Source organism: Mugil cephalus, chromosome 20 (assembly GCF_022458985.1).
Source record: "Mugil cephalus isolate CIBA_MC_2020 chromosome 20, CIBA_Mcephalus_1.1, whole genome shotgun sequence".
In the NCBI taxonomy this organism is placed as follows: Eukaryota; Metazoa; Chordata; class Actinopteri; order Mugiliformes; family Mugilidae; genus Mugil; species Mugil cephalus.
Window position 1 is genome coordinate 22,111,621 of NC_061789.1, and position 15,796 is coordinate 22,127,416.

A 15,796-nucleotide genomic window follows, 5' to 3' on the forward strand; every position below is an offset into this window, starting at 1 on the left:
ATACACCAAAATTGATTAAACTGAGAAGAAACGTGAGATTAACAAGGTGCTACAGAGGACAGGTGGTTGGGTAAACTCAAAAACAGGAGTTTCACCACTTATACAGAAAATGTTTAACGGAGCTAAAACAGTGTAAGCACCCACAGCAGCACTGCAGAATCGGGAAGTGACACAATACGCTTACTCATGTAACGAACGTAGAACGTAGAACGTAGGTCCTACGTTCTACGTTCGTCACATGAGTACACAAGGCAGACTCAATGTGCTTTACAAGAGGTATACATAGTTACAATACAAACAGTTACATAAAAATCAGTTTGGAATCAATTGAAAGGTATAAGTGCAAGTAAACAATCATATGTATGCCATTTTCACCACATTCACACTTAATCGCATACATGCGTACCAACTCACACAGCCACACATGCACACACGCACACATGCACACACACACACACACACACACACACACACACACAGGTCAGCAGAATGCTGTTGAAAAAAGATACGTTTTTAATCTGTTTTTAAAGATGGCTACTGATGTGGCATGTCTAACTGTGTCAGGCAAGGTGGTCCATTTTTGTGGGGCATACACACTAAAAGCTGCCTCCCCTTCTTAGGATCTGGTGCGAGGGATGAGTAAATTGCCACTGCCTGTTGACCGAAGTGTTCTTGCTGGGGTGTAAGTGATGAGCATATCTGTGATGTACTGAGGTGCAAAGCCATGTAGTGCTTTATAAACCAGGAGCAGTATTTTGAAATTGATTCTTGTTCTAACAGGTAACCAATGCAAAGATTTGTGAGAATACATGCAGCTGCATTTTGAATTAGTTGTAACCTCTGAATACTGGAATTCGGGAGTCCAGTGAATAAACCATTACGGTAATCTAATCTACTTGTTATAAATGCGTGGATTAATTTTTCCGAGTCTGATTTTGACAGAAAGCCCCTCAATTTGGAGATATTTTTGAGATGATAAAAAGATGATCTTGTAATGTGATTGATATGGCTTCTGAAATTTAGATTACTGTTGATAATTACGCCCAGATTCCTTGCTTCAGTTTTGCTATCAAGAGAGAGAGTTGAGATGTGCTGCGATTTTCAGTCTCTGACCCTATGCACCAAAGATGATTATTTTTGTTTTGTCTTTGTTTAGTTGTAAAAAGTTTTCTGACATCCATTGATTAATATCTTTGATGCACTGAGTGAGGGATATCATTGGTGATAGGTCAACTGGGTGTAGCGAAATGTAAAGTTGCAAATCATCTGCATAATTATGGTAACTAAGATTATGTTTGCGTATGACATGAGAGAGTGGAAGCATGTAGAGATTGAACAGCAGTGGTCCAAGAATTGACCCATGAGGTACCCCACATGTAATGTTCATTTTGTTTGAGTTGAATTCACCAATGGAGACATAAAACTGCCTATCATAGAGGTAGGTTCTGAACCAATTTAGAACTGGGCCAGACAAGCCAACCCACCTTTCAATCCTTTCCAGTTAAATTTTGTGGTCAACAGTGTCAAACGCAGAGCTAAGATAAAGTAGAACAAGAATCGAGAAATTTTTTGAGTCTGTGTTTATACGTAGCTCATTTAAAACTTTAATAAGTGCCGTTTCTGTGCTATGGTGGGAACGAAAACCAGACTGATAGGTGTTGTGAACCGGAAGTCTTGTTTTTCTCCACTGTTGCTCTGCCTGATGACACTTTCTCTTTGAGCATCTGATGTCCACTCCATTTCTCCAGGGAGCCCATATTTAGTTTTGAGTGGTGCAATTTTGTCAAAGATACTTTGTATATTTGAGTTGAAGTTGTCCACAAGGTCCCCAGTTGAAGATATTGTGGATAGCGACATCTCTTTTACATTCTTCTGAAAGCTTTCGATAGTATTGTCTTTAATTATGTGTCTTTTGAGTAATCGAGAGCTGTTACGTTGTACAGGGAAAGCAGAAACATCAAAATAAATGCAACAGTGATCAGAAAATATACATCCACAACAAGAGGCATTGTAATGTTAAGTCCTTTTGAGATGACAAGGTCAAGAGTATGGTCTTTATTGTGGGTGGGTCCACGGACATGTTGAGAGAGGTCAAATGCCTCTAGCAGACTATTAAAGCTTATGGCATCTTGATCAGTTTCAATGTCAATGTGAATGTTAAAGTCACCAGATATAATAAGACAGTCATAATCAGTGGAAACTTTAGATAATAGCTGAGACAAATCTTCCAGAAATCCACATTTGGATTTTGGTGGACGGTAAACAGTTATTATTAAGACTGTAGATTTGCAGTGTACTGACAAGGCAAGGTATTCAAATTATATGAATTTAAGGTGGACTTCCTTACAGCCATAAGTGTCAGAGAATACAGCAGCAATTCCACCACCTCTCCTATCAGTTCTGGTCGTTTGGAAGAAATTGAAGTTTGGAGGTGGAGACTCAATGAGTGTAGCGGTTCCATTTTTATCCAGCCAGGTTTCAGTTAGTAGAGTGAAGTCTAGACTGTGGGTACTAATGAGTCCATTTATTAAAAATGATTTATTTGTAAGAGACCTGACATTTAATAGAGCCATTTTTATTTTTATTTTTTGAGGTGCATTTCTGTGTGGGGAGCTGATAACTGGAGAGATATGGACAAGATTACTGAGGTTAGCTGAACTGGTGAGATCAGAAGTGCATTTCTTAGGCCTTAAGTTTGTGATAACAGGGATAAATGAGATTATCACTGGACTGCTATAGTGCTTGGAGTGTGGAATTGGTGACCGTCAAACAGAGTAAGCCATGGAGGAGTGCAGGGTGAGGTCAATGTTCAGGGAAAGGAGGCGAGATCCGTTAAGATTTGGGTGGAAATGGTCATTTTTGAAGAGGTCAGTTCTTTTGAAAAAAGAGGTGAAGTTGTCCACATATGGGATGTCTCGGCTGCGGCACTATCCTTTGAGCCAGATGTGGAGTTGTCTGAGTCGGCTGAATTTTACATCACCTAAACGGGGGGGAACAAAGGGGCCAGAAACTACACACTGTTTGTTGGAGTCCATAATAGTACTTATGAGGGAGATGTAGTCCTCCTTAAGCTTCTCTGATTACTGCAGTTTTAGGTCGCACGTACCAGGGCGAACGACCACAGTGGAGACTGATGGACGTTGAGAGAGCAGCTGTGGGATGACGTCATTGATCTCCTGAACGAGCGCACCTGGGTGGCAGGAAGTGCTGCATCTGCTGATCTCCACGTGTCAGATCATAGAAGAATATTACTAACATATCTGAAACATTTTCTCTAGAATGCATACATTTTCTGCGGGATTGCCATTCTTTCATCCCTGGTGTGCAAATGACATGTTTGCCTTGTCATGCTGTGTAGGAAGTGGAGTCTTGGCACTGACTCCTTTGGAAAAAGTGCCACAGGCTTTAGCAACTTAATAGTGTAAGGCAGCTTGGAAACTTTTTGTGAACTCCATCACCCTACTCACCACCACAGCACACTGACCTTGTCAGCGATCATTGTGGTGATCATTGTGACAGCTTGTTATCACAGTTAAAAAGGTGGGACTATTACTGAGCTGTATCTTTCCCTTTTACACTCACATTATAGCTGTCATGACAGTGTGTATGAAAATTATAAATGGCTGCAATAGTAACTAATGATTATTTTTATGATTCATTGATCTATTTAGTTGTTTTATCATTTTAGCTATGGTGTAGTTTTTTTTTCATAAATATGTGACTATACTGTGAATATATTACTTACGGTATTAAGCAGTCATCAAAATATGGTACCTGACAATTACTTTCTGCCTTATTTTTCTTTAATTGACTGTTTCAGTCCTGGAAATATGACAACAGAGATGTATTTGGTTTAATTTCCATTTGGATGCAATAATGGTGTCCACAGGTCTGAAATATAACTACCTTTCCCATTCTGTTTTCATACAGTATCTTTTTCAACAAGCAGGACTTGATAGAGTGGAGGAGTGCACACAAACCTCTCTTTTACCAGGGCAGTGCAAAGTAAGTAATATCTTCACAAATGCCAAAAGTCCAAAAGTAAAAAAGTCCAATGTTATTACTCCATTTGATTACTTCTCCAGTCAGTGATTTTAACGTTATGGCTGCTCAGTGTATGAGCCTTATAGATTAGCTGAAAAAAGAAGGAACATGTGATAAATAACAGCAGCATACACCTGGCTCTAGAAAATGGACAAAACAGTGTATCATGTACATGCACCCTTTTTAAAGAGGTAGCACACTTTTGTTTATATCATACTGCTTACTGATCATAGAGATCCACTTCTTACATCACAGGTTTGCTCAGTTTTGACTTTATAATGTGTTCTCATAATCTTAATGTACAACACGCCCTGTTCAGGGGTATATTTTAATGCCAGCACACTTCCTTAATGCTAACAGAAAGTAATAAAAATGTCCATTGTTATCGGTAAACACGTAGTTTTCCTCCTAGTAGGACTTGTGTGACTTTACATTGCCTTTATGGTGTATGCACAGTATATAAGATACTTGTACTTATAAGACACTCTAAAACACCATAGGCTACACAGACATGTCTGTGTGTCATCCTCACCTATGGATCACATTCATCACTCATGCATACAGAAAACATTAGACGTCCACAGATGTTTACACAAGTTTCACACAGTCAACAAGAGAAGATGAGCTGTCAGACCTCCATTGGCAGAATGGATGAGTAAACCTGTGCTGTCTTTGATTTCCTGCGGCAGTATTACAGGGCGTTATCCTTAACATCACCTGTGTTTATGCTTGTGTTGTAGTTACAGGTCTGATACTTGCATAGTTTTGAGCTTAGATGAGCCCTATGCTTCACTTACTCCTTAGCTTGGTCCAAGGATACCCTTGTCAGTCTGCCACACATATTTAGCATTTTTTTAAATTTGGTGACTCAAACCCTTAGAACTGGAGAAGCTATATGGATGACTGTCGAAACGTTTCTCAAAACTGTACGGGTAGAGTTTCTGCTTTAAAGATATGATATATAATATATAAATATTTGTGTGTAATAGATAGACATATACTTTATTTATCCCATATGAATTGTGTAGCTTTCTTTGGAGGGTCGGAGGAAACCGAAAGAAAACCGTCGCAGACACAGGAACACAGGGACACAGGAAGAAAGCCACCCAGAAAGGCCCGAGCTGGACTCGGACACGGACCATCTTGGTGGGAGATTTCATTGCACAATCCACTGTGCGGTCCTGTGAAAGAAATTTATATATAATATAAATAAATAAAAATGTAGGGGTCTTCCGGTTGGACCTCGGAGAGATGTAGCTTGAGTGTTGTATAAATGGTCTTGCTCTTATATAGCACTTTTCTACCTACTCAAAGCGCTTTTACAGTCAGAGACACATCCACTCATTCGCTCACACAAGCACACACACATTCACAGACCAGCGCCAGTTGCATTGGGAGCAACTGGGGGTTCAGTATCTTGCTCAAGGACACTTGGCACACTCGGGGGATTGAACCGCTAACCCTTCAGTTCATGGACAAGCTGCTCTACCTACTGAGCCATAGCGTAGACTGAAAGACGGTGAAAACGTGAGTTTTTATTAATTATGTTATGACTTTCCGACGACACAAGATGCTGGATTTGAGGTGAGGCACTAAAGCCACAGAACATCCAGAGAGCACGGACCCTGCTCAATCAGCTATACTCGACGCTATTACGTCTTTGAAGGCTGAACTGCTGGCAAAAATAGATGAGAAAGCAGAGACAAACAAATAAGCACTGTTAAAGACGAAATGAAAACGGCCATTGAGCGTGTTAACGCTAGGGCTAAGGCTCTGGAGCAGCGCAATGCTGCGGAGATGCAATTTACGCATTTTCAGTATCAAAGAAAGACGTGAAGAGGGCACCCGCCCGACTACATTTGTAGCTGGAGTACTACAGAAAGCACTGAACCTGGATAAGCTGACCGTCTTAAATAGAGCACACTGCACCCTCCAACAACCTCCGGATGAAGGGCAGCTAGCAAGAGCCTTTGTGGTCAAATGTCACTATTACCAGGAGCGATCTTGAAGCGATCCTGCGGAAATCACTTGCAGCACAAAATGTCACAGGATTTGGATTTTTCCTGATTATATACAGTCAGTGGCACGGCAGCGGGCGGCATTCAAGCAGGTGAAACAACTTCTGCAACAGTGTGAGGGTATAAAATACGGGATGTGGTACCCAGTCAAGTTGAGGATTACAACGCGGGATGGAATGCAGAGAAGCTTCATGGATCCAGTCAAAGCTAAACCGTTTGTAAAAGAACTCTCAACTGGCACATAATTTCTACAGAAATTAGACACTTTTGCCACTCTAGGCTGAGATTGCCATTGCGATCTGAGGTAAAAAGCAGGTATGGCTGACAGGAAAGACATTGAAATTATTTAGGATTTAGGATTCGATTCCTCTTCTGCCATCTAACTATTCAATGAGATAATTTTCTTTACAGTGTCGTTCTAACTGGACAGTAAGAGAAGGTCTGGTTGTTAAGTAAAGAGTACTTTATTTGTGAAGTTGTCGATGGGATGCTCTACCGCCTTTTAAGGAACCAAGATGGCAACCATTGGGCGGCAGCAGACTACATCCACCGCATCTCCCAGCCATTTTAGTTCTTTTTATATAAGCCCCTGATGCCGATAGTAGAGACATTTAACTTTTTCAGTAAAACATGGTTGCTGTTAGCTAGTTTTCTGTTTGTTTTGTATTTTCTTTTAAACCCCACATATTTGACCCCAACTGGTATATATATGGATGTACTGTCATATAGTACAATTTGCTTTACCCCTTGTGAATGCCAAGGCTGATAACAGTGACACTGAATTGGTTCATAAATACTGTTGCTTGATTAAGGATTGTTTGGGATCACCAGCGAGGGATAATATTCTTTACAATATTGAGTAATATGACATGGAGTCAACCTGCTAACAAGTGGCTAGTTTGTGAGCTTTCATACTGTAATACCTAGCATTTTTGTTTTGTTTCAGTTACACAAACTCATGCATATTCATACATCATCGACTTCACAGACATATGGGTACGCAAATACACACACACATACACACACTCACACACACACACACACACACACACACACACATATATTCATAGATATGAATACAGACACTAATGCGCATACACCGAACAGGTCTCTTGACTTCAAATGTTACAGCTGTTAAGCTAAATTGTTGGTACATAAGGTTCCTATGGGGCCTCTGCCCTGATAGGTAAGATGTTGAACAGGTTTCTTTCTTAGGAGGGAGGAAGGGTGCAGCCTCTCAGTTGGGGAGAGGCCAGCAATTGGGGTAACATGTTAGATTACGGCAGTAATCACAGCAGCATTGAAGGGGGGGCATGGGGTGCAAATGGAATGAATGAATCAATCAATCAATAAATGACACTAGCTAGCATAACATGGACAAGTTTTTGGCGGGGTTCCACGTAAACACAAAGCAGAAGATGAAGCATTGCCAAATGTGCTTCCAAAGCAACTGCCTTCCAAGGCAAATACTAGAAAATATGAGGACACATATCTTGTCTATGACTTCACCTGTACAACAGTGGGTAATGAGGAGAGACCGCAGTGTGTCTGTCTTAAAGTGCTAGCTTGTGGCAGCTTGAAGCCAAACAAGCTTAGATGCCACTTGGAGACAAAACATCCAGAGCACAAAGACAAGCCAGTTGAGTTTTCAAACAAAACCATGTTAACTGCTGTGCACAACAGCCAGCCAGCAAACTAAGGGCTATTCCTCTGTCCAACAACACCATCGGCAGGTGCATTTATGACATGTCAAAGCACATAGAGGAGCAGCTTAATGATAAGGTGCGTGACAGCAGCTTTTCTCTGCAGATGGATGAAGCCACCGACGGTAACAAAGACTGTTTATTGATTACTTACATCAGATTCATAGATGGAGATGACATGAGTGAGGAACTGCTTTTCTGCAAACAAGTTACGGGCAGAGCCACAGCAAGAACTGTTAAAGTCATTGACTGTTACTTGAAAGAGGACAATCTGAAATGGGAGGACTGTGTGGGGTTCTGCACAGACTTAGCGCAGGCTATGGCTGGGAAATGGGGAGGGCTGCAAGCTCTGATCAAGCGCATCTCCCCCAATGCGCAGTGGACGCACTGCATGACACACTGTGAAGCACTGGCGTCTAAACAGCTGAGTCCCGAGCTGAATGATGTAATGACCAACGTCACCACCGTCAACTACATCAAAACACAACCTGTCAAAGCCCGGATTTTTTCAGCATTGTGCAAGAAAATGGGCTCCAACCACACAGCTGTTCTGTTTCACAGCGAGTCCTGTTGGCTGTCATGTGGGAAGATGCTGTCCAGGGTATTTGAACTGCAAGATGAAATCTGCATCTTTTTGAAGGAAGAGGGCAATGATCTTGCCCACAAATTTTACTGTAACCAGTTACTCATGAAACTTGGATACCTCAGTGACATGTTTCAATTCTCAATGAAGTGAATTTGCAGTTGCAGGGCACAAATACACACACCCCAATCTGGCAGATAAAATCACATCATTCATCAGAAAACTTGAGATGTGGCTGCAGCGAAAGATGGAAATGTGGACTCATTTGAAAGCATTCATTGAAGTCAACAAACTGCAGAACACAGTGATCCCATGCATGAAAGCACACATCTCCGCCCTTCAGAAACATTTCCAGAAATACTTCCTGATGCAGGAACCCAAAGAATATGACTGGATCAGTGCAACACGACCTGCTGACTTCAGTACATCAGGGGAGGAACGGTTCATTGATGTCACCTCTGATTCAACAATGAGGCTGCAGCTGATTCAACAATGAGGCTGTAGTTTCAGTCAAAGACACTGGCTGCATTTTGGATTGGAGTGGATAAGATTACCCAATGCTACGTAAGAGAGCCCTGGCCATATTTCTTCCTTTTGCCACATCCTACCTATGTGAGATAGGTTTTTCTGCTGTTGCCTCAATCAAGACAAAATACAGATCAAAGCTGGACTTTGAAAATCAGAGTGGCAATCTCAAAACTGCAACCCAGATTTGAGAAGATCTGCAGCATAAAGAAGGCCCACACCAGTCGCTGAATGTGACGTGAAGATTAAAGTTGTCATTTTTGCACAACAAACCTTTAGGTTTTTGTTTTTTTCTTCTCAGGGAGTTGGTCACGTTTTAAAACCCATTTTTGCACAGAGACAGTTTTTTTGTAAAATGCTGAATATGTTGACTTTGTTGAATATTCATTGTTGAATTATTATTTTTTTTTAAAAAAAGAAACCTGTTACACTGAACATTATTACACAGTTCAGATACTTGAAAACAGTTACACTTAAAATAATTATATAGTTTATTGCAACCTGTAGTTTATGGCAGTTTACTTATATTTGTTTAAAAAAGGTTAAGGCAGGGGCGTAGTCATCATTTTAGAAGTGAGGGGTTACACATTGTTCAGAGGCCTATTGAGTGATTTACTGTATCATCCCCTGTGCTGCCTATTGCAACACGGACAAAAACATTTGGTAAGACTAGTTTTGACTAGTTTTATATGATCTCCTTGATGTATTTGGAACATATTCAGGTTATAAACTGAACATACAGAAAACTCAAGTACTAACGTTCAATTATATCTCCTCACCGGAGCTCAAACACAGAATACCAAAAAACATGTGGACAGCATAATTTTGAAATAGAAGTGATACAGTAGTAGTAGAATTTAACCTCAAAATCTCTTTTATGCTATCGATATTTTTTCTCAGCCAATTATAACTGAGACATTCTAAGGACTTTAGTTCGAATTTCTCCTCACCTGCTGTGAAGACCCTCCATGTCCATCCCTGCTGCTTTCTCCTCCCCCACCCTGCTCTTTCTGTTGTATAAAGATGAAAAAATATGTGCAGAACAATAGTGAGCACAAGTTCTGTGCAGAAATTTTGGAAGAGTGGGTTTATTCCTAGGAGGTAGAGTAGCCAAAAATTGTAGTTAAGTAAGGGTATTGTTTCTTTAGAACAATATTACTTATGTAGAAGTAAAAAGTACTCATCCAAATAATTGCTTAAATCACAGTGAAAAAGTATTTAGTGAAAAAAATACTCAAAGACTGTGTAACTTTTGAGTAGCCTAAAGTCTGATTTATTCATCAAATAACATTGATGCAATCATTCAATCAAAAATAATAATCAGCAATCAGCAAATTCATGTACTTTAAACTTTAACTACCACAAAAATACAGCCAATAAAACACAAACTCAAGTAAAATTATACAAGTAGGTCAAGCAATCCGATTGGTCAACTAGACGTTTAGAATGTGCTTCAGTCAGCATGACAACACACCTGACTAATCACTAAAAATATCACTCCGCCATCTCCACATTGTCACCTCCTGAAAATATAGAACATGTAAATAAATACGAATACGAAGTCCACTGGAAGTCAACTTTAATAAAGTAATACATCTGAATTTACAATGTCAGCTTTCTTTAATGAATTTTCTCTGTGTTACCTCGTTAATACAGGTGTGTACCTCGTCTGTGTGCAGCATGTTGGAGATCAAACAGTTCAGTGAGCGCAGAGAAAATATTTATATTTAGACTACAGGTGGACTAATCTGGACTGAGAGGAATACTCCGTTAGATAAAAACATGATGTTCATTCTGATTCCATCGATCTTTGTTCAACACACTTTGACTTTTGGACTTTACAACACTGTGGAGTTACTGGAAATGTTTGGCTCATCCTCCATCAGGTGAGTCGGTGATAAGGCACGAGCTTCAAAATAAATGTGAAGTTAGGAGGCCAATCTGTCCATGGAAAAATCTCTTTGTCAGCAGATATCTTAGTTACTACAAGATTGAACTAACAAAGCAGTTTAGTGTTTATATATGCGGTACTAAACTCCAAGATCTCCATAAGCTTTGACAGGACTAGAAAGTTTCTCCGTTGCTAGGTCGTTACTAAGGCTCGGGCTACTTGCTGAACTAGTGAACTGTGTGTAATTGTTGTATAATCGCAATATTGCCGCCTTCTGCCGTTTGAACGTGCGCTTTGCTCCGCCTGCTCATGATGCGTTTAGAGGCGGCTCGGAAAAACGTGTTTCCACATGTGAAAAATTAATTGAGTGGTTGTAGTGGCTGTAAAATAAAGTGCGGGGGTCAGAGGGCACAGATACGGGACGTACCCCGTGTCCGCTACGCCCATGACTACCAGGCAGGGGCGGACTGGCCATCTGTGTGATCTGGAGAATCACAGAACGGCCGGTAGTCCAGGACGTTCACTTCCACCTGCTAATCTACTGTTTCACACTCCAGTACGGTAGGTGGCAGCAGGGCACCTTTAACTTGGATGCCAGCGGCCCGGTCGTGTCCGCCAATTAAGGAGAAGAACAAGAAGAAGCGGAGGAGCAGCAGCCAAGATGTTCAAGCATAGAAAGAATATGGAGAACGCCGGTAAAAAAAAATAAAAATAAATAAAAATAACGGAAAGAAATGGGTGGGACTGAGAAGACGACGGCAAAAAAAAAAAAAAAAAAAAAAAAAGCGTCATTTAGAGAGTGAAGCAACTAAATGCCGCAAATTAACTGAAATGTTCAGCAGCACAGCCAGCAGCAGCAACACTGAAGTTCAGTTTAATATTAGCAGCATCCAACATGATAGGGCCACCTGTGATGATGAGGGTCAGAGAAATGTCCTGGTTCCACAGACACACAGGGCAAGTAAGTATGGAACATGAGAGAGGAAGAAAGAGAGTTACTTGTGGTACTTGGGCTGATGTTAAGAAAAGTTATTCAGGTTGCTATATTTTTATCTATACCCAGTTTGTGTTGCTCAGTACAATGCAAAAAATTAAATTAAATAATGATTACAGAAGTTAAAACAGCTAAACTTAAACATTTTAGTTGTAAAATGCCACATGCAGTAGTAGCTAATATTAAGAAATATGTTGTGCTTTCACTTTTTAAAGTGTTGCCTTCATTTATATGTCAATACTCAAGTTAAACTGTATATTTACAGCCTGATTACATTGTGATTATCATAAATCATACAATACTATGTGTTGTGTGTTTCATATATCTGTTTTTCAGCTAGAGGGACTGCAGTGTGATGTTACCTTCATTTCTGTGTCTTAACACAACATCTAGTCAACATCAGTGCTATTGCTATACTTTGGATGGTACAGTATCATGAGCCACAATTAAAGTATTGTGACACTCATGCCAGGCGTTATTGTTGTTGTTGTTGTTGAGTTTCTGCTTGCCGATTGCTTTGGTCCGGGCCTAGTCAAAGTCCAGGGCCGTTTTTTAGTCCCAGTCCGTCCCTGCTACCAGGAGGAACATACATGTTAAGGGGACTCATCATTTCTACTTTGCCTGTAATCATAACAAATATACCTTTGTTGTCTTTATGTTCTGATATGTGTTTGTAATTTATAGTACCAGATATCAAGATCGCCACTCCTCTCCACCTACCTGATCCATGGGAAGAAAAATAAACATGTTTAAATCCCGATGTATTCAACTTAGCATGCTCAGAGTCACTGAGGTGTGACTCTTGTAAGAAAGCTATTTGGCTTTTATCCTTCTTTAATTTTACCAATGTTTTCCCACTCTTAACTCCACTGTGTATATCATTTATATTGAACGAAGCTATTTTCAAGGATCTGTTATGCATTTATGTGATTTCCCCCTCCGCTTCACTCAGAAACCTGGTACGCTTCCCCCTACCCGCCAGAACCGGCAGGGAATACATCAGTGAATAATAAACAACTAAAACATGAGTTAACATCCAACTAAACTTAATATGTCCGTGAGACTACCAAAGTAGGGGTCTGCTAACCTGCCCCTGTTGAGCCATCCGAGGTGGCCAGAAGGGAAAAGTCCCCCTCCTCAGTCTGGGGGAAGAGGCCCTTACCTGCGACAGTCGCATGTTGAAAAGGGAAATGGAAAATAAAGGAAGAAAGGGAGAATTAAATCCGTCTAAGGTTTAACCCGTCTGTCAAATAGTGGACCTCCACCACCAATTAAACTTACTATATGTTCTTCAGCTTAGCCTGTAAATTTATGGGCGTGATAACCTCCTCCATGTTGAGGACGCATTCCTCCACTTCCTCAATTCGCCCTTCAGCTTCATCCAATCTGGCGTTCGCCTTCACAGTTTCTTGTTTTATTATTTGTAATTGTTCTTTGTTTTCTTGATGAAACCCTCTTATTTCTTGCAAGATCAGCTCCAAGTCGGCCATCTCTCCAAGGAGACTTGTTCTTCACTAGTTTGAGCTTATTAGCTGTTAGTTGTTCACGTTGCTGCGCCCCGTTTTTCTTGCCAGCCCGAATTCAACCGGTGTTTACTTTTTCAGGGTGGTGGTGGACGTCGTATACCCCCCTCTTTAAGCTTTAAATTAAGATTAATTGCTCTGATTATAGGGGGAAATTTCTCCAATTATTATGGATTCACTGGGAGCTCTTTCGCTATGCGGCCATTGCAAAGGTGTTCCGACCGGAAGTCCCCAAACAATGTATTCTATGCCACAGGCCTCAGTTAGGACCATTAATATCGATTCTGAGTATTTCATCCTCCATAGGGGAACGAGGTAAGGCTGTCTGCTGCCCCCTCTTCTATTTAATCTGGCCATTGAGTCATTGGCTGTAGCTCTGCGACAAAACAATGAAATATTGGGAATTAATAGAGGAGGGCAAGTCCATAAAGTGTCGTTATGTGTGGATGACCTTTTGCTATTTTTATCAGACCCTGAAAATTCTGTTCCAAAGTGCCTGGACACAATCTCACAGTTAGTCTCGCCTCAGGCTATGCAATCAAGTTAACAAAGAGTGTATTATTCCCCGTTAATAGAAAAGAACTGACAATGTCATGCAAATTCAGAGTCGCACCTGGCCCCCTAACATATTTAGGAGTCAAGATAACACGCAACTATAAAGACCTTCTCAAACTCAACTTTCGAGCACTTATAGATCAAGCTAGGAAGAACACCGATGTTAAGATGATTATTCTACCAAAATTTCTATTCTTATGCCAGACAGTTTTCATTTTAAAGAACTAGATAAATATATTAGTTCATTCATTTGGAATAAGACTATACCACATGTACGCAAATCTGTCTTGGAGAAACACAACACAAATGGTGGTCTAGCGCTACCAAACTTTTTATATTATTGTAGGGCAGCCAATATAAATAAAGTGACTGTCTGGTACAATACATTTGTGAAAGGGGAAGGTCCAAACTGGTCTCTCATGGAACAACAGGCATGTTCACCAGTCTCCTTAGCATCTGTGTTGTGTGGCTCATTACCATTAGTGGTGGGGGCTCATACAAACAAACCAATTGTGAGAGCCACTTTACGTATATGGACCCAATTTCGCAAACACTTGGGCCTTGCGCAAGCTTTGGTGTCAGTGCCTTTTTATCACCAATCCCCTTTTTAGACCCTCTTTGTTGGATGCAGCTTTTCAGACCTGGAAGGGACTTCATTGTGTAGGGGACCTATTCATTGATGGACTGTTTGACTCTTTTTGCAAAAGAGTACAACCTACCAAAGTCCCACTTCTTCAGGTACCTTCAAATACACAATTTCACTCGTACATATTTTCCATCATTCCCGCATAAACCTCCTGCCTCCCCACTTGATAAATGTCTGAAGCTTAAGCCCCATGTACCAGACTGAGTGTCTCAGTTATATAGTATTTTACAGGACATGGAAGGTAACTCTCTCCATCACCTGAATGGTGGGGTGAAGACTTGGGTATGGAGCTTTCTGAGGAAACCTGGCAAAGAGCAAGCAAAAGAGTACATACATCCTCAATTTGTGTTAGCCACGGACTGGTTCAATTTAAGATACTCAACTGCCTGCACCTCTGTGGAGTCAGACTGGCCCAGATATACCCCAGCGTAGATCAAAACTGCATCAGATGCCATCAGGCCCCTGCCACTCTGGGTCACGTGTTTTGGACATGCTCATAATTATACACATTGTGGTCAGAGATTTTCAGTATATTCTCTTATATAGGTAAAATAAAGAATCGAGCCACATCCAGTTGTCTCAGTATTCGGGGTTACCCCTAGCAACAGCGTGCTATCAAAATATCATTCAGACTTCATAGCATTCTCGACATTACATTTGCCAACTTACCCTTTTGGGTTGGAAATTGACCACACCTCCATCCCATTCACGCTGGGTCCATGAGGCGATGGCATTTCTTAAGCTAGAAAAAAATCAGATGCACAATTCAGGGTTCTGTAAAAAGATAAAAAAAAAATTGGCACGCCTTTTTGGAGTATCGCAATGCCGACAGGCAGGAAAGAAGAACTTAATGAAAATTATATAAACTTTAGGTGTTTTGGTGAAATGAATATAAGATTTTTGAAAAATTATACACTTACTTAACCTGTTATCCCCTCAAGGGGATTGGGACTGGCAGGGAAGTGAGGTATGAGTCCACTCCCATCTCTATTAGCATGTCTCTCAGCAGCAGGGGCTGGATGGTGATGAGTGTGCTGGAAAAGTCAAAAAAACATCCTATGGAGCAGGTAGAGGATGGTGTCCTCGGATCGAGGGGAGGCTCCATTTGTCTCCAAACACACAGCTTTCCCGGGGTTTCTTAAACAGATGCAAGCAAAACTACTGTGACCATTAACATTACTCTGGCTCATATAAACCATATATGACAGCCCCCTTTTTTGTGTTATTACTAATAGCACAAAATCCACTTAACAGTGTACAATAAACCACAGTTGACACTTCAACAGCCAGAAAATATTGTAAATAGCATTCTCC

At 40.8% G+C, this 15,796-nt stretch overlaps 2 long non-coding RNA genes across 2 annotated transcripts in view; both read left to right on the plus strand.

The window, feature by feature from the left end:
- The window catches only part of LOC124998292, a 39,581-nt gene extending 34,218 nt beyond the window's left edge, over positions 1-5,363 (plus strand). Inside the window, exons 2-3 of the long non-coding RNA XR_007111044.1 lie at positions 3,931-4,005; positions 5,073-5,363. This is a non-coding gene — a long non-coding RNA (uncharacterized LOC124998292). The remainder of the gene's footprint in view (positions 1-3,930; positions 4,006-5,072) is intronic.
- A 1,523-nt stretch (positions 5,364-6,886) lies between these two features.
- LOC124998293 lies at positions 6,887-11,523 on the plus strand. Its single transcript, XR_007111045.1, has 2 exons — positions 6,887-10,759; positions 11,322-11,523. It is a non-coding gene; the product is annotated as an uncharacterized LOC124998293 (long non-coding RNA).
- Positions 11,524-15,796: the final 4,273 nt, after the last annotated feature.